The sequence below is a fragment of the Heptranchias perlo genome, chromosome 20 (genome assembly GCF_035084215.1).
Source record: "Heptranchias perlo isolate sHepPer1 chromosome 20, sHepPer1.hap1, whole genome shotgun sequence".
In the NCBI taxonomy this organism is placed as follows: domain Eukaryota; kingdom Metazoa; phylum Chordata; class Chondrichthyes; order Hexanchiformes; family Hexanchidae; genus Heptranchias; species Heptranchias perlo.
This window is the reverse complement of record NC_090344.1, coordinates 3,145,228-3,170,784: the sequence shown is the minus strand read 5'-3', so window position 1 is coordinate 3,170,784 and position 25,557 is coordinate 3,145,228. Positions and strand designations below refer to the sequence as shown.

Sequence of the window (25,557 nt, the reverse complement as noted above, 5' to 3'; positions counted from 1 at the left end):
AATGGATGAAAAGGGATTGAAGAGGGTTCAGAGCAGGTTGGCCTGGATGATACCAGGAATGAGGGACTTCAGTTACATGGAGAGATTGGAGAAGCTGGGATTATTCTCCTTACAGCAGAGAAGGTTAACGGGAGACCGAATAGAGGTATTCAAAATAATGAGGGGTTTTGAAAGAGCAATTAGGGAGAAACTGTTTCCTCTGGCAAGTGGGTCGGTAACCAAAGGTCATAGATTTAAAATATTTGGCAAAATAACTAGAGAGGAATCTAAGAGATTTTTTTTCACACAGAGGGTTTGTTAAGATCAGGAACGCACTTCCTGAAAGGGTGGTGGAAGCAGATTCCACAGGATCATTCAAAAGGCAATTGGACATGTACTTGAGGAGGATTAATTTGCAGGGTTATGGGGAAAATCTGGGGTGTGGGTCTAATTTGGACAGGACTTCGAAAAATAGCCGGCACAGGTACGATGGCCGAATGGCCTCCTTCTGTGATGTAAGATTCTACGATTCTATGAATCCTTCTGAATCGTTGGAATTGATAATATTCAGTGTTGTGGAGCCAAAAAATTATAACCATGATATACGGATTCTCCATTCCCTTATGAATATCGCAGATTATAACGTCCAAGCGGGGTGGGACTGAATGGGGGATAGAGTGCGGAGATTGGAATGGAAGCCCAGCGGAATGAATTTGATCTCAACAGCAGGCGGTGAACCTCCTTCTCCAGAGAGGATCTTCATTTCAGTTCAGTCGGAAAAAGGTATCAAGAAAATCGGGTGAAACAGATACGGAATGATCCGGGACTGACAGCACATCCCTTTTAAACAGACACAGACACGGAATGATCCGGGACTGACAGCACATCCCATTTAAACCGACACAGGCACGGAATGATCCGGGACTAACAGCACAACCCTTTTAAACGGACACAGACACGGAATGATCCGGGACTTACAGCACATCCCTTTTAAACAGATAGAGACATGGAATGATCCGGGACTGACAGCATATCGCTTTCAAACAGACACAGACACGGAATGATCCGGACATAAATCATAATTATGGTCCATAAGTTTCTCTTACGTTGACTATAAGATTTACTCCTTTTACAATGACACGACTGTACACTTTGATTCTTCGCGACCTTCCAGGGACCCGACCTTCTGGATGGACTGAATGAAAGAAACAAAATTGAACATCACATCGACGAGAATGGGATTCGAACCCACGCGTGCAGAGCACAATGGATTAGCAGTCCATCGCTTTAACCACTCGGCCACCTCGTCACATGCAGAAGCTCACACAAGCTCCTTTATTCAAAATGGAAATACTGGCTATGTTGCCAAACTGAAATGAAAACAGGAAATGCTGGATATCCTCAGCAGGTCAGGCAGAATCCTTCGATATAGAAACAGAGTTGATATTTCATGTAGGTGACTATCACATGAGTATTCTATTACAACCCTGACTTGCGCCTTGCAGATGGTGGGACGGCTTTGGGGAGTCAGGTGGTGAGTTACTCGGCGCAGAATATCCAACCTCTGACCTGCTCTTGTGGCCACAGTATTCATATGGCTGGTTCAGTTCACTTTCTGGTTCATGGTGATCACCGGGATGTTGATGGTGGGTGATTCCTGGAAAGATTCCATGAATGAGGGGCTTTAGTTTCATGGATAGACTGGAGAAGGTGGGCTTGTTCTCCTTGGAATAGAGACGGTTGCGAGGAGATTTAATAGAGGTATTCAAAATCATGAAGGATCTGGACAGAGCAGATAGAGAGAAACTGTTCCCATTGGCGGAAGGGTCAAGGACCAGAGGACATAGATTTAAGGTGTTTGGCAAAAGAGCCAAAGTTGACATGAGGAAAAACTTTTTTACACAGCGAGTGTTTATGATCTGCAATGCACTGCCCGAGGGGTGGTGGAGGCAGATTCAATCATGGCCTTCAACAGGGAACTGGATAAGTACTTGAAACGAAAAAAAAATACAGGGCGACAGGGAAAGGGCGGGGTGGGGCGGTGGGGTCCAGCTGGATTGCTCTTGCAGAGAGCCGGCACGCACTCGATGTGCCGAATGGCCTCTTTCCATGCAGTAACCTTTCTCTGATTCGAATCTATGTGTCAGGGGCGATGCAAAGCGACCGGAGCATGACGTAAATGGACCTTCACATGTCCATTCCCTGATAATAAATCCTACTGCGATGCAAAGAAGAAATACATAATTATGGTACATATCTTTCATCTTCTGCTCACCATAAGAGATACTTCGTTTACCAGGGGGCCATTGCGCACTTTGATTGATACTTCACCTGGATCACCCCTTACACTCCCAACACCTCCGTGCAAGAAACATTTTGGGTGGCAAATTCAGACTTTGCTGATTTGTGCAAACAGATGTGAGCCAGCAATGCGGAAACGCACTTCTTTGGAAAGAAGATTTTTAGGTGAGGCGGCCAAAATAAACAGTTCCACCAAATGTGGCAGAGGGGGAATTCAAACCCACATGATTGAAAGATTGACACCAGCATCTTAGACAGTTCAGCTACTCTTCTACATACCAGTCTATCCATTTCTGATGAAAAAGTTCGGAGGGCTGAAACCTTCCCTCTGGTTCTTTCTCCACAGGCGCTGCCTGACCTGCTGAGTGTTTCAAGCATTTTCTGTTTTCATTTTTGTAATTTCACAATGGCTGTTTTCCTGAAAACACCCAGTTTGACCAAAGGACAAAGCTCGAACTTCACTTTCCCCACGCGCTTTAAAGTCTGTCGTTTCTGAACAAAATCCCCTCCGCGCCGGACATTCAAAGGACCTTTCGCTCAAGGCCAACATCCTGTCATCGACACTTTTTCACCATTCCCGCTCTTCTCATTTCTCCTCATTCCTTTTCAATCGGACATTTCCACAGACCTATTAAGATCAAGCAGAACATTTCCGACTTGACTGCACCGCTCAGATTGCCAAAACTGCATCTTTCAGCCCTCATTCGCAGCGATGTCGTGCCGTCCGTCTCTCCCGCACATCAACTGCTCGGGGAAAAGCGCCAACGACCATGAAAACAAAACCCAGTTCTTCAGTTAACATCCCCCTTGTCACAAGATACCCCATGGAAATTTCACGGGAAAGTATGCCGCTGTCCTTCCGAATGCCTGCCCTGCTTTCTTAGTGCTTGTCTCTGGAAGAGTCACGGAGATCGAAATGTATCGATTGGTTTCAAGGCACAAATGAACATTGGTGCGAACGGAACATGTGCCCCCGAGAAACAGCGGTCGATGTCGAGCAAACATAAAGGCGTAAGAATGTGAAAGTAAATGTTAGAGTGGGCAAGGCCGCAGTAAAGTCTCAATGAAATGGATCATGATTGTGGAAGGAAGAAAAAGCTGGAAGAAGCGGCGGGTCTGAATTTTTGATCATCCAACAGTGACACATGAGAGAACAAAAACAGGATACGGACACAGGTGCTGGAGGCAGAAAGAAAAAGAACGAAAGAAGAGGAATGAAAAGAAAGTGACTTACTTGAGAGCGAAGAGACATTATTGTGTAGACATTGGCTGCAGCAGCTGGGTTGCACCTTTACTTTTCCTACCGTCTCAGTCATTCTTTACCCTTCTCTGCTGGTTTTGCAGGTTCGATCAGCCAACGCCGTTCAAGGAAGCCTGAGACAACACAAGAGACAGAGACAGGGAGAAATAGAGAAATGCATGCAAAAAAAATAAAGAGAATAAATAGAATCATACAATCATAAAATGGTTACAGCACAGAAGGAGGCTATTCGGTCCATCGAACCCGTGCCGGCTCATTGTAAGAGCGATCCAGTTGGTCCCACTCCCGCGCCGCTTCCCGGTAGCCCTGCATTTATTTCCCTCCAAGTATTTATCCAATTCCTTTTCGAAATTCACGATTGAATTTGGTTCCACCATCCTTTCAGGCAGCGCATTCCAGATTATAACTACTCGCTGGGTAAAGAAGTGTTTCCTCATGTCGCCTTTGGTTCTTTTGGCAGTCACCTCAAATCTGTGTCCTCTGGTTCTCGACCCTTCCGCCAATGGGAAGAGTTTCTCTTTATTTACTTTATCCAAACCCTTCATGATTTTGAACACTTCGATCACATCTCCTCTTAACCTTCTCTGCTCGAAGGAGAACAGCCCCAGCACGGGGTAAATGCCGTCAATTAGCTTCAATTCATTTATTTGTGCATTCAACAGCTCTTTAAACGTTACTGTGAAATAATGGTAGCGCGGCCACGCGGTCTAAGGTGTTATATTTAATTTCTATGGAGGCGTGGGTTTGAATCCCACTGCTCTTAGAATTTCTGCCAATGATTATTTTGACCTGTTCACAGAAAACCCGATTGTAGTGCGATGGAGCAGAGGATATGAAAGAAGCTGAAAGTGAAAGTGCAGATATTATTTTCATCACGGGGACAGGACACGTTCCCACAGGAGAGGGCCTCTCTCTTTAATATTCCTTCCAGCAGAGTGGGACGGGTGATCAAAGTGACCGGGCTCTTGCGGCGCGATCAGTCAGTGCGCGGTCCTTATATGACAGTGCAGGGTCGGGAAATGCCGAGGTTGTGAATTGAGTCTCATCTAGATCAACCAATCCTTTTCTTTGTGAACATTTCGAACGGAGTAGAATGTGCAATTGGTGTGTTACAAAATGCATCTAGTTATTTGTTCAGCCATGTGGTTCCTCCGGCCGACGCTGCTGTAAAAACAGATGAGATGTTTAGTTTTATTAGTTTACAGGAAGGAGGCTGCGGAATTGGAGCTGCAAACCGTGATTTTGATCCATCCACAAATTATGGGATTTAACTGGAGCTTTAAACCAGCGGGTTCGACCGCTCAGTCACGATACTTTAATTCTTGCGATTTTCAGGAGCTACAAGAGGGTTGTTTCCCTTCTTTGATGAACATTCGTGATCCTGTTGCGGTTTTGCTGCAAAGTTCGAATTCCCACCGCCAAAATTCAGCCCTGAACTTCAACGGTAGTGAAATTGGAATCCACAACTTTAGAACTGCTAATTGGAAGTCCAACGTGCTACCCATTGCGCCACAAATCGGCTATCGATTATGTGATTTCACATTACCCATTTGCTGCTTATGATTTTTTGCTGCGGTGGAGCAAGTGATTCGAAAGCTCAGTGGGGATTCACAGCAGCTCCTGAGAAATCTACGCAGCGACGGTTTCTCCAATGCCTCGTGATCTGTCTGTCTGTCTGTCTGTCTCTATTCGTCTTGCTCGCTCTCGCTTTCTCTCTTGAACTCTCACTCTCCCTGTTTATTTCAAGAAGGCTGGAATACAAAGGGGCGGAAGTTATGATACAGCTGCACAGAGCTCTGGTGAGACCCCATCTGGAGGACATCATTCAGTTCTGGGCACCCCACCTCAGGAAGGGTGTGTTAACCTGGAGGCTCGAGGGGCTGAATGGCCTATTCCTGTTCCTATGCTCCAATAAATGAAACAATAATTCAAGTATAGAGACCCTAATGTATAAGGGTATCCGTTCACCACTACTTTCTGCCTCCGATCCCTGAGCCAATTAGGTGCCCACGTTACCACTGGTCCTTCAATTCCACGTGATTCTAGTTTTCGCATAAGTCTGTTACGTGTTAATTTCTAAAATGCGTCCTGAAAATAGCTGTAACCCCGTAATTTTATTCTTAAGCAATAAGAATACGGATGTTCCGACCGAGTGACAGATCGGGTTCATTCCCATTACCCGCAGGTGACGGGACCGAGGAGGTGAAATCCCATCTGGGTTTATATTTTCCGAAAACGGAGACGGAAAATAGCAAAGCTCATCCCGCCGAAATCCAACAATTGGACGGAAGATCCGACAGTATTTTCCATCCCCGGTTTCCAGACCTGGCCGTTCAAGGAAGCCTGATCAGTCCATCAGGGTTAAACACCGAGAGAGAAGAAACGCAGACAGCGATAGAGAGATGCATGCAAAGAAATAAAATAGTATAAATCTCCAAATTCCATGATTGAGCAGAATTTATGGTACAGCTTTTTTGAAATTCTGTCTCAAGTCTTGAAATCTCATAGGTGAACATTGGGCTGGATTATCCCTTAACCTCTGAGAGAAGTAAACACTGCCTGGTAATTACAGCTCTTATTTATTTGACTGTTTCACAATCGTCGTGTAAGCTGGTTTCGAGCCCCCAGTGAATTTCACGACCATGCTTGATCCATAATTTAACACAAAGGGCACCGCGCAACTGTAGATTTGATTGCGTAGGGTAATCACAGGAACTCTGCCAGAGTGCATGTTCTAGACATGTATCCAAAGCTACACGTGCTGCCTGCAGCCTTGTGTCCATTGGTGGTTCAGTGGTGGAACCCTCGCCTGCCGGCGGGAAACCAGAGGTTTGGTTCCAGGCCAATGCAGCATCCTTTACCTTTTTTGTTCTGTACCCATGAGATTGTCTGAATTGGGATAAATTCATGTGCCGGCTTCAATCTACAACTTCTTGAAAGATGATCTTCATTTCGTCTACTTGTGTTGCATGGACAAACCCTTTGCTTTCTTTCCTCTGCTGCTCAAACATGCTCTGCTGGAGATAAGTCAAAACTGCCTTCCACACCGCTGAAAAGATGTAAGAAGCCAATTGGTGATTTTTGACTAAAAATGGGGACATAACAGGGCTCATTCGGAATTTTGAACGATTCGAACTTCCTGAGCGACATTCAGACCCAAAGACCAACAAGCAACAGAGCCGTGCAGCCGCTGTAAAATTTCGCTGCCATGCAGCCGTTCCGCCATCCTTTCAGAAGGCTCTGTCCATACAATCCCGCTTTCTTCTACGATGCACGATGTAGAGCAATATCAGGTTCCACACTGATCATTTCATATCAACAATATTTCTCGCTTATTATCAAATTTGCTTTGAATGTAAGACTTGCATTATCAAGTAACACTTTGCAGAATGAATTGCTCTGAAACAACATAATCGTCTGTCTCGACATCGTCATAGTTTACATTCTACCATAAGTATAATTTACTCAAATTGCTGCTTTTAATCACTATGAGAGTAACATAAATGTACTTATGCAGTGCGTGTACGTATGAGTATTGGTGGCTCTGGGATAGAATTCTGGCCTCTGAAACGGATTCGATTCGCGGACAATGCATGAACGTTTCATGTTTTGCACCAATTAGGAAGATGAGTAAGCCATTTAGCCCCTCGAGCCCGTTCCGCAATTCAGTGAGATCATGGCTGATCTGTGACCTAATTCCATATAACTGCCTTCGCTCCGTATCCCTTAATACCACTGGTTAACGAAAAAATCTATCAGTCTCAGGTTTAAAATCAACAATTAAGCTAACACTGTCGCTTGCAGAAGAGAGTTCCAAACTTCTACCCCCCTTTGCTTGTCGAAGTGTTAAGTAATTTCACTCCTGAAATTCCTGACTCCAATTTTTAGGCCAGGTTCCCGAGTCCTGGACATCCGAACGAGCGGGAAGAGTTTCTTTCCATCAACACCAACAGTTCCCCGTAATATCTTGAAAACTTCAATCAAATCAGCCCTTATTCAACTAAATTCCAGGGAATACAACCCGAGTTTGTGTAATCTCCCCTCGTAATTTAACCCTTGGATTCCAGGTATCAATCTAGCAAAATTACACTGCACTCCCTCCACGGCCAAAATATCCTTCCTAAGGTGCGGTGCCCAGAATTGAACACAGTACTCCAGGTGTGGTCTAACCAGAGCTTTGTACAGCTGTAGCATAATGTCTATCACCTTGTATTCTGGTCCTTTAGATATAAACGCTAGTTTTCCATTAGCCTTTTTGATTATTTTCTGTACCTGTCCATCACATTTTAATGATCTATGTATATGGACCGCTAAGTCCCTTTGGAACTCCACGGTTTCGAGCATTTCACCAGTTAGAACGTATTCTGATCAATGCTCTATAGGTCCAAGTTGGATGACCTCACACTTACCTAAATTGAAATCCATTTGCCACAGTTTTGCCCATTCATTTATTATATTAAATACTCTCTGTAATGTTCTGCTTCCATCTACTTTGCTGACAGTGCTGCCCATCTTGGCGTCATCTGCACATGTCGCTCTCTATCCCGTCATCTTATATCAATGAGACCGACTGCACTGGGGTAAATTCACATTCAGCTTCAATCTCCTCATCATATTGAGACATTTATTTTTTCACCTGTGTTGTGCCTTGGAAATTTCCGCACTCTGTCCTCTGGAGCTCAAACATTCTCTGGATATAATTCAATTCCACCAACAGCAACATTGAAAATATATCGGAAGCTAATTGGTGACTTTTCACTAAAAGCACAGAAAGAGGAGGGGTCATGCGGGATTGAAGCTGAGATCGCGCGCGTATCAGATAACACAACCCTCGAAGCGAAAATCACACCCCGAGACCAACAAACCGCTGATGCTGAAGCCGTGGAGTCAGTTGAAAGGTGCGCTGCCTCCCACAGCCGATCGGCCATTCTTTCAGACCTCTTCTATCCATCCAATCTCGTTTTCTGTTCCGGTGCACAACAATATCAAGTTGTACATTAACTATTTCCAGTCACCAATATTAGTCTCCGTTTAACAAATTGGTTTCGACTGTACGACTTGAATTATGAAGTAAGACGTTTCAGAATTAGTTGCTCTGAAACTACATTGCTTGGGAGGAGACTGAGAGATGTAGATAAACAGCAAAACATTGGAGTGCATGTCCACAGATCACAGAAGGTAGCAGAACAGCTAGATAAGGTGGTTAAGAAGCCATAAAGAATATTCTCCTTTATTAGCCGAGGCATAGAATATAAGAGCAGGGGAGGTTCTGGTCGAAATTTATAAAACAATAGTTAGGCCACAGCAAGAATACTGCATACAGTTGTGGTCACCACATTGCAGGAAAGATGTGATTGCACGAGAAAGGGTACAAAGGAGATTTAAGACAATGTTGCCAGAACTGGAGAATTTTAGCTATGAGATTAGATTGGATAAGCTGGGGTTGTTTGCTTTGGAACTGAGGAGGCTGTTGGGAGATTTAATTGAGGTGCATAACATTATGACGGGCCTCGATCGAGTGTATAGTAAGGACCTATTTCCCTTCGTAGGGAGGTCAATAATCAGGATACATCAATCTTAGGTAATCGGTAGAATGATTCGAGGGGAGTGAATTTTTTTTTCCATCCAGAGGGTAGTGGGTGTGGGGGTCGGAAAATAACTGCCAGAAAGGGTGGGAGAGGCGGAAACCCTCATCGCATTGAAAAATAAAAACTTCAATATGCACGTGAAGATCCGTAACCGACAAGATTAGGGACCAAACGCTGGAAAGTGAGATGAAGCTCGGTACCGATTTTTCGGCCGGCACAGGCACGATGTGCAGAATGGCTTCCTTCTTTGGCATAACTTTCTCGGATTCTATGATATAATTGCCGTCACCTCGGCATCGCGATAATATACACTCGACCAGAAGTATACTTTAATCAAATTGATGCTTTGTTTCACTGTGAGAGTGAAGAGACATAAGTGTGTAGACATTAGCTGCAGCAGCTGGGTTGCACCTTTACTTTTCCAACCGTCTCAGTGCCTTTTTTTTACCTTTCTCTGCTGGTGTTGCAGATGAGATCAGCCTTCGCCGTTCAAGGAAGCCTGAGAAGCCCGTCGGGCACAACAGAGAGAGAAGAGACAGAGACAGGGAAAGATAGAGAGATGCATGCAAAGAAAATAAAGAGTATAAATGTCAGGTTTTGCAAACGACCAGAATTTAAGTCACAGATTGGGAGAGATTCCTTCTCGGGTCTTGAAATCTTGCAAGAGAAGATTGGACGCTCAATTAAAAGTATCTCTGATGCTGGGAGAGAGGTATATGCGGTCAATTAACTCCAATTAATCTATTTGAGCATTGAAGAGATCTTTCAACAGTTGGGGGTTGCGAGCAGAATTCAAACCTCGGCAGGAAAACCCAAATGGGGTTTTGAGACCAACGCTTGAACCACTCGGCCATCGCAGCTGTGAACGGCATGTTCGTTTAGACAGCATTCCATATAGGAGCATGTAACTTCTACAAAAGCAAGCATTGGTGGTTCAGGGGTAGAATTCTCGCCTGCCACGCGGGAGACCCGGGTTCGATTCCCGGCCAATGCAAGATCGTTTTGCATTCTGCACCAATGAGGAACTTCGGAACAGGATTGTGGTATTTGGTCCGTCGAGCCTGTTCCGCAAATCAATACGATCATGGCTGAGTTGTGACCGAAATCCCTGTACCCGCCTTCGTCCCATATCTCTAAATATCTTTGGTTAACAAAAATCGATAAATCACGGGTTTGAAATTAACAATTGAGCTCGCATCAACTGCTGTTTATGGAAGAGAGTTCCAAACTTCTCCAACACTTTGCTTGCAGAAGTGTTTCCTAACTTCACTCCTGAAAGTCTGACTCTAATGTTTAGCTTATGTCCCCAAGTCCTAGACACCCCAACGAGCGGAAATAGTTTCTATCCATCTACCACATCAGTTCCTCTTAATATCTTGAACATTTCGATCACATCAACCCTTAATCTACTAAATTGAAGGGAATACAACGATAGTTTGTGTCATCTTTCCTCGTAATTTATCGCTTAGAGTCCAGTTATCTTTCTAGTAAATCACACTGCACTCCCTCCAAGGCCAATATATCCTTCCTAAGGTGCGGTGCCCAAAACTGAACACAGTACTCCAGGTGTGGTCCAACCAGAGCTTTGTGCAGCTGCAGCATAATGTCTATTCTCATCCTCTAAACATATGGGCCACCATTCCATTAGCCTTTTGGATTATATTCTGTTCCTGTCCATGACCTGTTATTGATCTATGTACATGGACACCGAAGTTCCTTTGGAACTCCACAGTTTCTAATTTTTCACCTTTTATAAAGTATTCTGATCTATCCTTTTGAGGTCCAAAGTGGATGACCTCAAACTTGCCTAAATTGAAATCCATTTGCCACAGTTTTGCCCATTCATTCATTATATTAATGTCTCTCTGGAATTTACCAGAATGATACCCGGACTTTAAGTTACGAAGAGAGATTACACAAATTGGGGTTGCATTCTCCAGAGTTTCGAAGGTTAAGGGGTGATCTGATCGAAGTTTATAAGATATTAAGGGGAACAGATAGGGTGGATAGAGAGAAACTATTTCCGCTGGTTGGGTGTTTTGGAAGTAGGGGGCACAGTCTAAAAATTAGAGCCAGACCTTTCAGGAGCGAGATTTGAAAACATTTCTACACACAAAAGGTTGTAGAAGTTTGGAACTCTCTTCCGCAAATGGCAATTGATACTAGCTCAATTTATAAATTTAAATCTGAGATAGATAGCTTTTTGGCAACCAAAGGTATTAAGGGATATGGGCCAAAGGCAGGTATATGGAGTTAGATCACAGATCAGCCATGATCTTATCAAATGGCGGAGCAGCCACGAGGGGCTGAATGGTCTACTCCTGTTCCTGTGTTCCTCTTCCTTAAAAATCTGCACTGCTTATAACGCTGCCCATTTTGGTGTCATCGGCAAACTTCCATATGTCGTTCCCTGTCCCGTCATCCAATATCAATGAGACCACCTGAATAGGGGGAGATTCACATTCAGCATCAATCTCTGCATCATCTTGAGACATTTTATTTACTTCACATGTGTTGCACTTTGGAAACTTCAGCACTCTGTCCTCTGGAGCTCAAACATGCACTTTAATCCTACCAACAGGAACACTGAAAAGATGTCAGAAGCCAATTGGTGAATTTTACACTCAACGTAGCTGAACAGCAAGAGCTTATTGGGGATTTTACCCCGGGACTCTCAGATATTAATCAACCAAAGCCCCCGAAACAAGAATCATACATCTAGACCAACCAGACGCTGTTACTTACGTCATGCAGCTAGTTTAAAGTTTCGCTGTCTCCCATAGCCGATCGGCTACCCTTTCAGACCTCTTCTGTCCATCCAATCTCGTTTTCTATTCCGGTACACAGCAATATCAAGTTGTACACGAACTATTTCCAGTCACCAATATTAGTTTCCCTTTACTAAATTGGTTTCGTCTCTACGACTTATATTATCAAACAAGACGTTTCAGAATTAGTTGCTCGGAAACTACATTGCTTTGGAGGATACTGAGAGGTGTCGTTAAAAAGAGAGACCTTGGAGTGCATGTCCACAGATCCCTGAAGGGAAGAGGAGAGGTGGTTAAAGTGGTTAAAAAGGTATAAAGGATACTTTGCTTTATTAGCCGAGGCATAGAATGTAAGAGCAGGGAGGTTATTCTGGAACTGAATAAAGCACTAGTTCGGCTACAGCTGGAGTATTGCGTACAGTTTTGGTCACCACATTACAGGAAAGATGGGACGACACTCGAAATGGTACAGAGATTTACGAAGATGTTGCGAAGCGTGGAGAATTTTGGCCAAGAGGATAGATTGGATAGGCTGAGGTTGTTTTCTCTGGAACCGACGAGGCTGAGGCGAGATTTAATTGAGGTGCATAAAATTATCACGGGTCTCGATAGAGTGGATAGGAAGGACCTGATTCACGTAGCAGAGAGTTCAATAAAAAGGGTCATAGATTTAAGGTAATTGGTAGAAGGATTAGATTGGAGCAGAGGGGAATTTTGTTCCACCCAGCGGGTGGTGGGGGTCTGGAACTCACTGCCTGAGAGGGTGAGAGAAGCAGAAACCCTCATCGGGTTTAAAAAGCACATCAATATGCACTTGAAGAGCCGTAACCGACAAGACTACGGACTAAACGCTGGTAAGTCGGGTGATGCTGGATATCTCTTTTCCGGCCGGTACAAACATGATGGGCCGAATGGCCTCCGCTAACGTAAATTTTAATGATTCTATGATATGTTTTGCCGTCTGTCTCGGCATGGTGATAACATACACTCTCCCATAAGTATACTTTAATCAAATTGGTGCTTTGTTTTACTGTGAGAGCGAAGAGATCTTAATGTTTAGACATTGACTGCAGCAGCTGGGTTGCACCTTTACTTTTCCTACCGTCTCAACCTTTCTTTAACCTTCTCTGCTGGTGTTGCAGGATCGATCAGCCGTCGCCGTTCACGGAACCTGAGAAGTCCATTAGAGGACAAAACAAGAGACAGAGACAGGGAGAGATAGAGAAATGCATGCAAAGAAAATAAAGAGTATAAACAGAATCATAGAATCATAAAATGGTTACAGCAGAGAGGGAGGCCATTCGGCCCATCGAGCTCGTGCCGGCTCGTTGTTAAAGCAGTCAAGATAGTCCCATTCCCCCGCTCCTTCCCGTTAGCCCTGAATTTATTTCCCTTCAAGTATTTATCCAATTCCTTTTTGAAAGCCACCTTTCAATCAGCGCATTCCAGATTATAACTACTCGCCGGGTAAAGAACTGTTTCCTCATATCGCCTTTGGTTCTTTTGCCAATCACCTTAAATCTGTGTCCTCTGGTTCTCGACCCTTCCGCCAATGGGAACAGTTTCTCTTTATTTACTTTATCCAAACCCTTCATGATTTTGAACACTTCGATCAAATCTCCTCTTAACGTTCTCTGCTCGAAGGAGAACAACCCCAGCACCGGCTAAATGCGGTCAATTAGCTTCAATTCATTTATTGGAGCATTAAACAGCTCTTTAAACATTACTGTGACATTATGGTAGCGCGGCCTCGCGGTCGAAGGTGTTAAATTTAATTTCTATAGAGGCGTGGGTTTGAATCCCACTGCTCTTAGAATTTCTGCCAGTGTTTATTTTGATCTGTTCACAGAAAACCCGATTGTAGTGCGATGGAGCAGAGAATGTGAAAGAAGCTGAAAGTGAAAGTGCAGATATTATTTTCATCACGGGGACAGGACACCTTTCTCACCTTAAGATTCTTTGCAGCAGAGTCGGAGAGGTGATCAAAGTGACCGGGCTCGAGCAGTGCAATCAGTCAGTGCGCGGTCCTTATATGACCGGACAAGGTCGGGAAATGGCGAGGTTGTTAGTCGAGTCTCACCTAGATCAACAAATCCTTTTCCTTGTGAACATTTCGAACGGAGCTGAACGTATAATTGAGTGTTCCAAAATGCATCAATTATTTGTCTCGCCACGTGGTTCCTCTTGTTGCAATATCAGATGAGATATTTCGTGTTATTAGTTTACAGGAGGGAGGCTGCGGTATTGGAGCCGCAAACTATGATTTTGATCCATCTACAAATTATGGAATTTAGCCTGAGCTTTAACCCTGCGCGTTCGACCGCTCAGTCACGATACTTTCCATCTTGCGATCTTCAGGAGCTACTTTCACAGGAATAGAATGACTGCAAGCAAGAATTCTACCCCTCAAGCACCAATGCTCGCACGGCAGCAGGGTGCATGTGTCCAGTTGGAAACCTGACTGAAGGAACATGCAGTCTGACAGAGCCGGAGGTCCAGCAGATTGACTTTTGCGGTGAGCAGATGATGTGCCTCCATCTTGAGAGTGTTTCACCAATCCAGCTCAGAGAGGATTAAGCATTATAAATTCGAGTGGGACTGGAGCCACTTGTATAAGAGGAAGTGGAGGGGGTTATTTCCCTTCCTTTACCAACATGAATGATCCTGTTGCTGTTTTGCTGCAAAATTTCACTTCCCAGCGCCGAAATCACCGAACCCTGAACTAAAATTCAACGATGGTGAGATTCGGACACACCACCTTTGCAGTGATTAGAAGAAGTCCCACGTGCTATCCATGGCACCACAAATCGGCTATCGATTAGGTTATTTCACGTTACCCATATGCTGCTTTGGAACTTTTGCTGCGGTGCAGCAACTGATTGAAAAGCTCAGTGGGGATTCACAGCGCTCCTGAGAAATCGACACAGGGACGGTTTGTGCAATGCATAGTCCTCTCTCTCACTCCCATTTGCTCACTCTCGCTTTCTCTCTTGAGCTCTGACTCTCCCCGTTTATCTCAAGAGGGCTGGAAAACAAGGGGTGGATGTTATGTTACAGCTGCACAGAGCTCTGGTGAGACCCCATCTGGAGGATTGCATTCAGTTCCGGGCACCCACCTCAGGAAGGATGCTCGAGGGGCTGAATGGCCTACTCATGTTCCCAAGTTCCAATGAATGGAACAATAATTCAAGTATAGAGACCCTAATGTCTCAGGATGAGTGAGTGAAGAATGTTTTCTGTTTGAAGTACTGATTTCATTAATTGAATACTCCCAGTGTCCTACCTCATTGCAGCCCAGGCCGGACAAACTGCTCGCACAAAGTGGCATTTTCTGATTCGATCACGCTGCGTTTTGACGTTGAGTCAGATGTCTGTCTGTCTATCTGTCTGTCTGTTTATCCGTCTGATTGGGTCTCGGCCTCATTCTCAGGCCAGGCTTTTTGTTTGCTGGCTGCAGGCCTCGCTCCCCGACTGACTGAAGAACTGCCGGGCCGTGTGTCAGAATCAATGACTGTGACTGACTGTCTGCCCATTTATGGCCACATTTCTGAGTTCCTGCCTTCGCTCTGTGTCGCAGGCCTGTCTCTGTCCCTTAGGATCACAACACACCCACAAGCTTCACGACTGAACGCAGGTTTGGTCAGTCTGTCCTCGCAGGTCCTTCGGAAGCTAATGATTTTGAACTGAATTATTTTTCCTGAGTGACTTGTGAAGTTTGGTTCAGTGATATGTTTGCGAAAGAGAACGGAGGAAATAGTTAGTGTGCAACTCGACATTTCTCTACATCGGAATAGAAAACGTGATTGGATGGATAGAAGAGGTCTGAAAGGATGGCCGATCGGCCGTGGGTGGCACCGAATTCTGCAGTGGCTGCAGTGGTTCATTACCGGTAATGAAAATGAGGTAATATACTACCACAAGCTGCCGCTGAAAATCATTCAATTTCCTATACTTGACCAACCGAATCAAATGAAGCTGCTGGGAAAGATACAAGACAACGCCGGTCTATCGGGCATCGTTGGAAGCAACTGGCAGTTTAAAGTCGCATCTACAGCTATGCAAGTACTGCCATGTGCCGCTGCGATCGCCGAGTGGTTGAAGCGTTAAATTCAAGATCAAAAGGAGTTTTCCTTCGCAGGTTTGATTTCTGCTCGCTGAATTATTGTTTAAAGATCCGTTCAATGCTCAAATGAATGAACTGGATCGAACTCACTTCATTTATCTCTCTCAGAGCATGAGAGATACTCGAGCATGGCCGGCGCTTTTAATTGGGTGCCCAATGTACTCTTGCAAAATTCAAATACACAAGAAAGAATCTTGCCCAATCTGCAACTAAAATTCTGCTACTTTGCAGAACCACCCATTTATAAGCGACTTTATTTACATGAATCTCTCTATCTCTCCTTGTCTCTTGTCTCTATGTTGTCACCTGATGGACTTCTCAGGCTTCCTGGAACGGTAAAGGCTGATCTAACCTGCAACACCAGCAGGGAAAGGTAAAGGAAAAAAAGACTGAGACGGTCGGAAAAGTAAAGGTGCAACCCAGCTGATAAATTCGTAGCTAATGTCTCCACATTTTTGTCTCTTCGCCCTCACAGTGAAAGAAAACAGCAATGTGAGTAAAATAGACTGATGGTAGCTTGTATACTCTGAAGATGCCGAGACAGATGCCAATGCAGCTTCAGATTAACTAATTCTGAAAAGTATTATTTGAAAAATCAAGTCGTACATTGTAAACGAATTTAGTAAAGAGAGGCTAATATTGGTGACTGGAAATAGGGAGTGTACAACTTGATATTGCTGTATATAGGAATAGAAAACGAGATTGGGTGGACAGAAGCGGTTGGAAAGGATAGCCGATCGGCTGAAGACTATGGTGAGATTTTAGACCGGCTGCAGGGCTTTCTAGCAAGCGGCTCGTTGGTCTAGGGGTATGATTCTCGCTTTGGGCGTTTTTCTAATGGAATATGCGAGAGGTCCCGGGTTCAAATCCCGGACGAGCCCTGTTATCTCACTGCTTTTTAGTGAAAAGTCACCAATTGGATTCTGACATCTTTGCAGTTGTTCGAATTGAATTATATTTGAGCTCCAGAGGACAAAGTGCAGAAGTTTCCAAGGCGCAACACACACGGAGTAAATAAAATGTCTCAAGATGATGTGGAGATTGAAGCTGAATGTGAATTTACCCCAATTTAGGCGGTCTCATTGATATTAGATGACGGGATCGAGAACCACATATCCAAGTTTGCCGATGACACAAAGATCGACAGAATTATAAGCAGTGTGGATGGAAGAATGAGATGACAGAGAGATATTACTCGATTAAGTGAATGGGCAAAACTGCGGCAAATGGATTTCAACGTAAGCAAGTTTGAGGCCGTCCACTTTGGACCTCAAAAAGATAGATCAGAAAACATATTAATGGATGTTACTCCAAAAAATTGACCTCATGACATTTTGTGTGGATTCGCTTGTTTCCAAAGTCTGCCAAACTTTTAAAAGTTACCAAAATATTGCAATAGGAACCTTATGGCCCGTACGGGGATCGAACCCGCGAGCTTGGCGTTATTAGCACCACGCTCTAACCAACTGAGCTAACCAGCCATGTAGACAACTTAGCTTTATGGGCTTACCCGCGTGTTGGGTAGTTTGTGTTTATTTTTACACCAGCTGACAGGGTTTCACAACGAATATTGAATAAACCACATCCCTTAAACATTGTTACTTGTTTCTGTATATACTGTCGAGGATGTAGATCAAAATTAACAAACAAAGAGCATTTTAATGTAACAAATTAAATTCCGATCAATATTATTTTACTAACAATGAACAGCCCATCCATAAAACACTGCCCCGCTATAAAACCTGTGGGCAGGACCCTGAGCTACTGTGAAAATGATATCACCGCAACGTGATTCGATCACGCTGCGTTTTGACGTTGAGTCAGATGTCTGTCTGTCTATCTGTCTGTCTGTTTATCCGTCTGATTGGGTCTCGGCCTTATTCTCAGGCCAGGCTTTTTGTTTGCTGGCTGCAGGCCTCGCTCCCCGACTGACTGAACAACTGCCGGGCCGTGTGTCAGAATCAATGACTGTGACTGACGGTCTGCCCATTTATGGCCACATTTCTGAGTTCCTGCCTTCGCTCTGTGTCGCAGGCCTGTCTCTGTCCCTTAGGATCACAACACACCCACAAGCTTCACGACTGAACGCAGGTTTGGTCAGTCTGTCCTCGCAGGTCCTTCGGAAGCTAATGATTTTGAACTGAATTATTTTTCCTGAGTGACTTGTGAAGTTTTGTTCAGTGATATGTTTGCGAAAGAGAACGGAGGTAATAGTTAGTGTGCAACTCGACATTTCTCTACATCGGAATAGAAGACGTGATTGGATGGATAGAAGAGGTCTGAAAGGATGGCCGATCGGCTGTGGGTGGCACCGAATTCTGCAGTGGCTGCAGTGGTTTATTACCGGTAATGAAAATGAGGTAATATACTGCCACAAGCTGCCGGTGAAAATCATTCAATTTCCCAAACTTGACCCACCGAATCAAATGAAGCTGCTGGGAAAGCTACAAGACAACGCCGGTCTATCGGGCATCGTTTGAAGCAACTGGCAGTTTAAAGTAGCATCTGCAGCCATGCAAGTCCTGCCAGGTGCCGCTGCGATCGCCGAGTGGTTGAAGCGTTAAATTCAAGATCAAATGGAGTTTTCCTTCGCAGGTTTGATTTCTGCTCGCTGAATTATTGTTTAAAGATCCGTTCAATGCTCAAATGAATGAACTGGATCTAACTCACTTCATTTATCTCTCTCAGAGCATGAGAGATACTCGAGCGTGACCGGCGCTTTTAATTGGGTGCCCAATGTACTCTTGCAAAATTCAAATACACAAGAAAGAATCTTGCCCAATCTGCAACTAAAATTCTGCTACTTTGCAGAACCACCCATTTATAAGCGACTTTATTTACATGAATCTCTCTATCTCTCCTTGTCTCTTGTCTCTATGTTGTCCCCTGATGGACTTCTCAGGCTTCCTGGAACGGTAAAGGCTGATCGAACCTGCAACACCAGCAGGGAAAGGTAAAGGAAAAAAAGATTGAGACGGTCGGAAAAGTAAAGGTGCAACCCAGCTGATAAATTCGTAGCTAATGTCTCCACATTTTTGTCTCTTCGCCCTCACAGTGAAAGGAAACAGCAATGTGAGTAAAATATACTTATGGTAGCTTGTATACTCTGACGATGCCGAGACAGATGCCAATGTAGCTTCAGATTAACTAATTCTGAAAAGTATTATTTGAAGAAACAAGTCGTACATTGTAAACGAATTTAGTAAAGAGAGGCTAATATTGGTGACTGGAAATAGGTAGTGTACAACTTGATATTGCTGCAAATAGGAATAGAAAACGAGATTGGGTGGACAGAAGCGGTTGGAAAGGATAGCCGATCGGCTGAAGACTATGGTGAAATTTTAGACCGGCTGCAGGGCTTTTTAGCAAGCGGCTCGTTGGTCTAGGGGTATGATTCTCGCTTTGGGCGTTTTTCTAATGGAATATGCGAGAGGTCCCGGGTTCAAATCCCGGACGAGCCCTGTTATCTCACTGCTTTTTAGTGAAAAGTCACCAATTGGATTCTGACATCTTTGCAGTTGTTCGAATTGAATTATATTTGAGCTCCAGAGGACAAAGTGCAGAAGTTTCCAAGGCGCAACACACACGGAGTAAATAAAATGTCTCAAGATGATGTGGAGATTGAAGCTGAATGTGAATTTACCCCAATTTCGGCGGTCTCATTGATATTAGATGACGGGATCGAGAACCACATATCCAAGTTTGCCGATGACACAAAGATAGACAGAATTCACAGCAGTTTGGATGGAAGAATGAGATTACAGAGAGATATCACTAGATTAAGTGAATGGGCAAAACTGCGGCAAATGGATTTCAACATAAGCAAGTGTGAGGCCGTCCACTTTGGACCTCAAAAAGATAGATGAGAAAACATATTAATGGATGTTACTCCAAAAAATTGACCACATGACATTTTGTGTGGATTCGCTTGTTTCTCAAGTCTGCCAAACTTTTAAAAGTTACCAAAATATTGCAATAGGAACCTTATGGCCCGTACGGGGATCGAACCCGCGACCTTGGCGTTATTAGCACCACGCTCTAACCAACTGAGCTAACCGGCCATGTATACATCTTAGCTTTATGGGCTTACCCGCGTGTTGGGTAGTTTGTGTTTATTTTTACACCATCTGACAGGGTTTTACAACGAATATTGAATAAATCACATCCCTTAAACATTGTTACTTGTTTCTGTATATACTGTCGAGGATGTAGATCAAAATTAACAAACAAAGAGCACTTTAATGCAACAAATTAAATTCCGATCAATATTATTTTACTAACAATGAACAGCCCATCCATAAAACACTGCCCCGCTATAAAACCTGTGGCCAGGACCCAGAGCGACTGTGAAAATGATATCACCGCAACGTGATTCGATCACGCTGCGTTTTGACGTTGAGTCAGATATCTGTCTGTCTATCTGTCTGTCTGTTTATCCGTCTGATTGGGTCTCTGCCTTATTCTCAGACCAGGCTTTTTGTTTGCTGGCTGCAGGCCTCGCTCCCCGACTGACTGAACAACTACCGGGCCGTGTGTCAGAATCAATGACTGTGACTGACTGTCTGCCCATTTATGGCCACATTTCTGAGTTCCAAATCGCTCTGTGTCGCAGGCCTGTCTCTGTCCCTTCGGATCACAACACACCCACAAGCTTCACGACTGAACGCAGGTTTGGTCAGTCTGTCTTCGCAGGTCCTTCGGAAGCTAATGATTTTGAACTGAATTATTTTTCCTGAGTGACTTGTGAAGCTTTGTTCAGTGATATGTTTGCGAAAGAGAACGGAGGAAATAGTTAGTGTGCAACTCGACATTTCTCTACATCGGAATAGAAAACGTGATTGGATGGATAGAAGAGGTCTGAAAGGATGGCCGATCGGCTGTGGGTGGCACCGAATTCTGCAGTGGCTGCAGTGGTTCATTACCGGTAATGAAAATGAGGTAATATACTACCACAAGCTGCCGCTGAAAATCATTCAATTTCCCAAACTTGACCCACCGAATCAAATGAAGCTCCTGGGAAAGCTACAAGACAACGCCGGTCTATCGGGCATCGTTTGAAGCAACTGGCAGTTTAAAGTGGCATCGATAGCCATGCAAGTACTGCCATGTGCCGCTGCGATCGCCGAGTGGTTGAAGCGTTAAATTCAAGATCAAATGGAGTTTTCCTTCGCAGGTTTGATTTCTGCTCGCTGAATTATTGTTTAAAGATCCGTTCAATGCTCAAATGAATGAACTGGATCTAACTCACTTCATTTATCTCTCTCAGTGCATGAGAGATACTCGAGCGTGGCCGGCGCTTTTAATTGGGTGCCCAATGCACTCTTGCAAAATTCAAATACACAAGAAAGAATCTTGCCCAATCTGCAACTAAAATTCTGCTACTTTGCAGAACCACCCATTTATAAGCGACTTTATTTACATTAATCTCACTATCTCTCCTTGTCTCTTGTCTCCATGTTGTCCCCTGATGGTCTTCTCAGGCTTCCTGGAACGGTAAAGGCTGATCGAACCTGCAACACCAGCAGGGAAAGGTAAAGGAAAAAAAGATTGAGACGGTCGGAAAAGTAAAGGTGCAACCCAGCTGATAAATTCGTAGCTAATGTCTCCACATTTTTGTCTCTTCGCCCTCACAGTGAAAGGAAACAGCAATGTGAGTAAAATATACTTATGGTAGCTTGTATACTCTGACGATGCCGAGACAGATGCCAATGTAGCTTCAGATTAACTAATTCTGAAAAGTATTATTTGAAGAAACAAGTCGTACATTGTAAACGAATTTAGTAAAGAGAGGCTAATATTGGTGACTGGAAATAGGTAGTGTACAACTTGATATTGCTGCAAATAGGAATAGAAAACGAGATTGGGTGGACAGAAGCGGTTGGAAAGGATAGCCGATCGGCTGAAGACTATGGTGAAATTTTAGACCGGCTGCAGGGCTTTCTAGCAAGCGGCTCGTTGGTCTAGGGGTATGATTCTCGCTTTGGTCGTTTTTCTAATGGAATATGCGAGAGGTCCCGGGTTCAAATCCCGGACGAGCCCTGTTATCTCACTGCTTTTTAGTGAAAAGTCACCAATTGGATTCTGACATCTTTGCAGTTGTTCGAATTGAATTATATTTGAGCTCCAGAGGACAAAGTGCAGAAGTTTCCAAGGCGCAACACACACGGAGTAAATAAAATGTCTCAAGATGATGTGGAGATTGACTCTGAATGTGAATTTACCCCAATTTAGGCGGTCTCATTGATATTAGATGACGGGATCGAGAACCACATATCCAAGTTTGCCGATGACACAAAGATAGACAGAATTCATAGCAGTTTGGATGGAAGAATGAGATTACAGAGAGATATTACTCGATTAAGTGAATGGGCAAAACTGCGGCAAATGGATTTCAACGTAAGCAAGTTTGAGGCCGTCCACTTTGGACCTCAAAAAGATAGATGAGAAAAACATATTAATGGATGTTACTCCAAAAAATTGACCACATGACATTTTGTGTGGATTCGCTTGTTTCTCAAGTCTGCCAAACTTTTAAAAGTTACCAAAATATTGCAATAGGAACCCGCGACCTTGGCGTTATTAGCACCACGCTCTAACCAACTGAGCTAACCGGCCATGTATACATCTTAGCTTTATGGGCTTACCCGCGTGTTGGGTAGTTTGTGTTTATTTTTACACCATCTGACAGGGTTTTACAACGAATATTGAATAAATCACATCCCTTAAACATTGTTACTTGTTTCTGTATATACTGTCGAGGATGTAGATCAAAATTAACAAACAAAGAGCACTTTAATGTAACAAATTAAATTCCGATCAATATTATTTTACCAACAATGAACAGCCCATCCATAAAACACTGCCCCGCTATAAAACCTGTGGGCAGGACCCTGAGCTACTGTGAAAATGACATCACCGCAACGTGATTCGAACACGCTGCGTTTAGACGTTGACGTTGTCTGTCTGTCTATCTGTCTGTCTGTTTATCCGTCTGATTGGGTCTCTGCCTTATTCTCAGGCCAGTCTTTTTCTTTGCTGGCTGCAGGCCTCGCTCCCCGACTGACTGAACAACTACCGGGCCGTGTGTCAGAATCAATGACTGTGACTGACTGTCTGCCCATTTATGGCCACATTTCTGAGTTCCTGCCATCGCTCTGTGTCGCAGGCCTGTCTCTGTCCCTTAGGATCACAACACACCCACAAGCTTCACGACAGAACGCAGGTTTGGTCAGTCTGTCCTCGCAGGTCTTTCGGAAGCTAATGATTTTGAACTGAATTATTTTTCCTGAGTGACTTGTGAAGTTTTGTTCAGTGACATGTTTGCGAAAGAGAACGGAGGAAATAGTTAGTGTGCAACTCGACATTTCTCTACATCGGAATAGAAAACGTGATTGGATGGATAGAAGAGGTCTGAAAGGATGGCCGATCGGCTGTGGGTGGCACCGAATTCTGCAGTGGCTGCAGTGGTTCATTACCGGTAATGAAAATGAGGTAATATACTACCACAAGCTGCCGCTGAAAATCATTCAATTTCCCAAACTTGACCCACCGAATCAAATGAAGCTGCTGGGAAAGCTACAAGACAACGCCGGTCTATCGGGCATCGTTTGAAGCAACTGGCAGTTTAAAGTGGCATCAACAGCCATGCAAGTACTGCCATGTGCCGCTGCGATCGCCGAGTGGTTGAAGCGTTAAATTCAAGATCAAATGGAGTTTTCCTTCGCAGGTTTGATTTCTGCTCGCTGAATTATTGTTTAAAGATCCGTTCAATGCTCAAATGAATGAACTGGATCTAACTCACTTCATTTATCTCTCTCAGAGCATGAGAGATACTCGAACTTGGCCGGCGCTTTTAATTGGGTGCCCAATGTACTCTTGCAAAATTGAAATACACAAGAAAGAATCTTGCCCAATCTGCAACTAAAATTCTGCTACTTTGCAGAACCATCCATTTATAAGCGACTTTATTTAGATGAATCTCACTATCTCTCCTTGTCTCTTGTCTCGATGTTGTCCCCTGATGGACTTCTCAGGCTTCCTGGAACGGTAAAGGCTGATCGAACCTGCAACACCAGCAGGGAAAGGTAAAGGAAAAAAAAGATTGAGACGGTCGGAAAAGTAAAGGTGCAACCCAGCTGATAAATTCGTAGCTAATGTCTCCACATTTTTGTCTCTTCGCCCTCACAGTGAAAGGAAACAGCAATGTGAGTAAAATATACTTATGGTAGCTTGTATACTCTGACGATGCCGAGACAGATGCCAATGTAGCTTCAGATTAACTAATTCTGAAAAGTATTATTTGAAGAAACAAGTCGTACATTGTAAACGAATTTAGTAAAGAGAGGCTAATATTGGTGACTGGAATAAGGTAGTGTACAACTTGATATTGCTGCAAATAGGAATAGAAAACGAGATTGGGTGGACAGAAGCGGTTGGAAAGGATAGCCGATCGGCTGAAGACTATGGTGAAATTTTAGACCAGCTGCAGGGCTTTTTAGCAAGCGGCTCGTTGGTCTAGGGGTATGATTCTCGCTTTGGGTGTTTTTCTAATGGAATATGCGAGAGTTCCCGGGTTCAAATCCCGGTCGAGACCTGTTATCTCACTGCTTTTTAGTGAAAAGTCACCAATTGGATTCTGACATCTTTGCAGTTGTTCGAATTGAATTATATTTGAGCTCCAGAGGACAAAGTGCAGAAGTTTCCAAGGCGCAACACACACGGAGTAAATAAAATGTCTCAAGATGATGTGGAGATTGAAGCTGAATGTGAATTTACCCCAATTTAGGCGGTCTCATTGATATTAGATGACGGGATCGAGAACCACATATCCAAGTTTGCCGATGACACAAAGATAGACAGAATTATAAGCAGTGTGGATGGAAGAATGAGATTACAGAGAGATATCACTAGATTAAGTGAATGGGCAAAACTGCGGCAAATGGATTTCAACGTAAGCAAGTTTGAGGCCGTCCACTTTGGACCTCAAAAAGATAGATGAGAAAACATATTAATGGATGTTACTCCAAAAAATTGACCACATGACATTTTGTGTGGATTCGCTTGTTTCTCAAGTCTGGCAAACTTTTAAAAGTTACCAAATTATTGCAACAGGAACCTTATAGCCCGTACGGGGATCGAACGCGCGACCTTGGCGTTATTAGCACCACGCTCTAACCAACTGAGCTAACCGGCCATGTATACAGCTTAGCTTCATGGGCTTACCCGCGTGTTGGGTAGTTTGTGTTTATTTTTACACCATCTGACAGGGTTTTACAACGAATATTGAATAAATCACATCCCTCAAACATTGTTACTTGTTTCTGTATATACTGTCGAGGATGTAGATCAAAATTAACAAACAAAGAGCAATTTAATGTAACAAATTAAATTCCGATCAATATTATTTTACGAACAATGAACAGCCCATCCATAAAACACTGCCCCGCAAAAAAGCCTGTGGCCAGGACCCTGAGCTACTGTGAAAATGATATCACCGCAACGTGATTCGAACACGCTGCGTTTTGACGTTGAGTCACA

General features: G+C 43.9%; 8 non-coding genes across 8 annotated transcripts; 4 read left to right on the top strand and 4 right to left on the bottom strand.

Moving 5' to 3' along the window:
• Positions 1-1,206: 1,206 nt before the first annotated feature.
• On the bottom strand, positions 1,207-1,288 carry trnas-gcu (transfer RNA serine (anticodon GCU)). The gene has a single exon. It is a non-coding gene; the product is annotated as a tRNA-Ser (tRNA).
• An 8,764-nt stretch (positions 1,289-10,052) lies between these two features.
• trnag-gcc (transfer RNA glycine (anticodon GCC)) lies at positions 10,053-10,123 on the top strand. Its single transcript has one exon. It is a non-coding gene; the product is annotated as a tRNA-Gly (tRNA).
• A 6,688-nt stretch (positions 10,124-16,811) lies between these two features.
• On the top strand, positions 16,812-16,901 carry trnap-ugg (transfer RNA proline (anticodon UGG)). Its single transcript is given in 2 exon segments — positions 16,812-16,847; positions 16,866-16,901. It is a non-coding gene; the product is annotated as a tRNA-Pro (tRNA).
• Positions 16,902-17,427: 526 nt separating this feature from the next.
• trnai-aau (transfer RNA isoleucine (anticodon AAU)) lies at positions 17,428-17,501 on the bottom strand. The gene has a single exon. It is a non-coding gene; the product is annotated as a tRNA-Ile (tRNA).
• A 1,890-nt stretch (positions 17,502-19,391) lies between these two features.
• Positions 19,392-19,481, top strand: trnap-ugg (transfer RNA proline (anticodon UGG)). Its single transcript is given in 2 exon segments — positions 19,392-19,427; positions 19,446-19,481. It is a non-coding gene; the product is annotated as a tRNA-Pro (tRNA).
• Positions 19,482-20,007: 526 nt separating this feature from the next.
• On the bottom strand, positions 20,008-20,081 carry trnai-aau (transfer RNA isoleucine (anticodon AAU)). The gene has a single exon. It is a non-coding gene; the product is annotated as a tRNA-Ile (tRNA).
• Positions 20,082-21,969: 1,888 nt separating this feature from the next.
• Positions 21,970-22,059, top strand: trnap-ugg (transfer RNA proline (anticodon UGG)). Its single transcript is given in 2 exon segments — positions 21,970-22,005; positions 22,024-22,059. It is a non-coding gene; the product is annotated as a tRNA-Pro (tRNA).
• A 3,080-nt stretch (positions 22,060-25,139) lies between these two features.
• Positions 25,140-25,213, bottom strand: trnai-aau (transfer RNA isoleucine (anticodon AAU)). The gene has a single exon. It is a non-coding gene; the product is annotated as a tRNA-Ile (tRNA).
• Between the last annotated feature and the right edge of the window lie 344 nt (positions 25,214-25,557).